Below are 2,936 nucleotides of genomic sequence, written 5' to 3' on the forward strand. Positions count from 1 at the left end.
AGGTGGTGGATTCAACAAGGAGTCAGCAGTAGCCAGGTGAGTGTGGGTGATGAAGAAGTACAGCGCTTCCACCCCTCTGAACACATCCTCAACATAAAAGTTAGTAAAACTGTCTCTAAACTGTCACTAATAAGAGTTCTAGAGCAATAACTCTATGGTTTTAAGTAATACAAATTCTTTTATCTGAAAAAGTTTTATTCTTCAGAAAGAAAACTTATGGAATGAGAAAAGCTAAATTGACTCTGACTATCTCTGAGATAAAAGATAAAGCAGTTAAATGGGTCTCAAAATCAATCTATTATAATTAAAGTGTTGAGAAGTACAGATGTCATCTTCTAAGGGTAATATTCTGAGGGTCTGGCAGCATAAACCCTTCAGTGAGTTTATAATAGACTATTGTAGAATCGGACTCCAGGATGGCCAGAGTGAAAGACATCGGTATATCTGGATTCCCTTGTAGTTTTTGAGATGCCTTCAAGATGTCCCTTCTCCTTTGATAGCTGAGGGAAGCAGAGATGGGTGTAGGCAACACAATCTGTAACCCTTCCCCTTCTATCCCAGTATCAATCAGGTAGATGAACTGAAGTTCAGGTAATCCCACACAAATTACATCATACCAACTTTTACTCTCCATGAGGTCCAGGTAAACCAAGAATGCTATATAAATTTGAGTGGCATCTCCAATATTAAATTTCATCATTTCTAAATACGTAGGGTGGGTGCTCATCCAGGCTTCTGCCAGAGTCCACTTGTGAGTGCAGCCGCCATGGTGAATGCCACCCAAGTCCAGACCCCACTTCAGCCTGGGGTCAGCTCAGAATCACCACTCTCCTCCCAGCCCGCCCACGCGGCCTCCCTTGGTGCATCAAGAATTGCTTTTAATATATAATGTTATAGTAGCGCATGGTGACCATAATTTGGTTTTTAAATAATTCAAAAACCACTTTCCAAGACTATTTTGCAAAATAAAACAAGGTGAAATTTTACATTCTTAATTTAAAAATGGCTTTTTTTATTTTTTGGATCTTGCCAGGTTCTCCCCTTCATGAGTAAATAGTACTAGTTTGCATAAAACTCAACCTAAAATGTTAGTTAATCTTAAAAAAGACTTTCCTTCTTCTCTAGGACCAATATGTACATATTTAAAGGTAAGCAAAAAGTAGACAAATCATATTGGGAAACAGTGTAGTTTTTTTCCTCTTCATCTTAGGATAGGTTACTTCTTCTATGACACGCTGTCATTCTAATTCTATCGTGGGGGAATGCTTCTCTTTGAATCATCTCCTCACTAATAAAATTCCTTAGCACCTCTGAAATATTTTTGAAAAGTTCTCTTATACCACTACATGCCTTGATCCACTGCATTGATTGACACAGAACACTCTGTGTCAAGGTTTTCTCCCAACACTTTATCTTATCATTCTTCACTTCAAAGCTGCTCCTTCTTTCCCAGTTTTGAGTGGCAGGTGAGGGACAATGTCTGTATTCTAAGTTCCTTATTTTTCTTCTGAACTTTTATTTCTTCCCTATTAAAGAAAAATTAATTTGCCCTTTGTTGTCTAAATCTCCTGTACTGAAAAATTATCTACATATTGTTTTTCTCCTCTATTTGTTTTCCAGGCAAGTTCTTAACTATTGGACAGCTACATCTGTGTTTTCTTCCCAGCACCAAATTTGGTTGTCATCAGGGATCTATGTTCAGATGACCCAGTTTTTATACTGGTTTTCATATTGGCACAATCAATACCAAGTGGATAACTCCTCTGCCACATTGGCCTTAGACCTCCATGATTTTATTCATTCATTATTGTCCTTAAATTACTGTTGATCACCAACCTATTATGAGTCATTTTGGTGTTATCTGGAACTCAGAAAATACAAATGTGTGTAAGGTCAAGTCTCATTCTTCCACCTTCAAATAATTTATCATACAAGGAGAGAAACAAGCAAGTAGGAGACAATTAACACAGAATGTAGTAAGTACAACTATTGATCTGAAAAAGACTTCCAAAAACAGTAGAGATTTTGTTCACAGCATGAATGTCACCTATACTTCTACTATGAGAATCTATCCCACTTCACAGATGTTTGATCTTGGAGTGCACTTATATAATTCTCTGTTTCAAATTCTCCCACTATGTCTCTTCTTTCCAATTTATTTCTTAATGTAGCATTCTATCTTTTGATATATAATTATGTGGATTTTTTGTCAAACATAGTCACATAACCATAGCCATTGCCAAGGTACAGAATGATTACATTGCCTTCAAAGTTCTCCCATGCTTCTTTCTAATGAAACCCTCCTTCTGCCGAGCTTCTAGTGACAATGGATCATTTTTTTCCCTTCAGTTTTCCTTTTCTAGAAAGCGTATTTAGGTGAAATCATATAATATGTAGCCTTTTTCTTTAATTTCTTTGGCTTCAAAGAAGGTCTATCTTGGTGCTGGGGGTGTGGCTCAAGCAGTAGCGCGCTCGCCTGGCATACTTGCGGCACTGGGTTCAATCCTCAGCACTACAAACAAATAAAGATGTTGTGTCCACCGAAAACTAAAAAATAAATATTAAAAACTCTCTCTCTCTCTCTCTCTCTCTCTCTCTCTCTCTCTCTCTCTCTCTTTAAAAATAAAAGAAGGTCTCTCAAAGGTATTCTTCCATATATTTGTTGGACATTTGTATTTCTTCTTTTGAGAAATGTATGTTTAGTTTATTTGTTCATTTATTGCTTAGATTGTAATTTTGGTGCTATTTTTTTTAGTTTCTTTTATATTCTGAATAATAATCCCCTGTTGCAAGAACATTTGGCAAAGATGTTTCTCCCATTTTTGAGGTTCATTCTTCATGCTCTTAATTATTTCCTTTGCTGTGTAGAAGCTTTTTAATTTGATGTTAACACACTTACTGATTTTTCGTTTTATTTCTTGAGCTTTAGGAGTCAT

At 36.4% G+C, this 2,936-nt stretch overlaps 1 pseudogene; it reads right to left on the reverse strand.

The window, feature by feature from the left end:
• Window positions 1–328: 328 nt before the first annotated feature.
• Window positions 329–2,936, reverse strand: LOC143402034 (tRNA-splicing endonuclease subunit Sen15 pseudogene; annotated as a pseudogene).

Source organism: Callospermophilus lateralis, chromosome 6 (genome assembly GCF_048772815.1).
Source record: "Callospermophilus lateralis isolate mCalLat2 chromosome 6, mCalLat2.hap1, whole genome shotgun sequence".
Lineage (NCBI taxonomy): Eukaryota > Metazoa > Chordata > Mammalia > Rodentia > Sciuridae > Callospermophilus > Callospermophilus lateralis.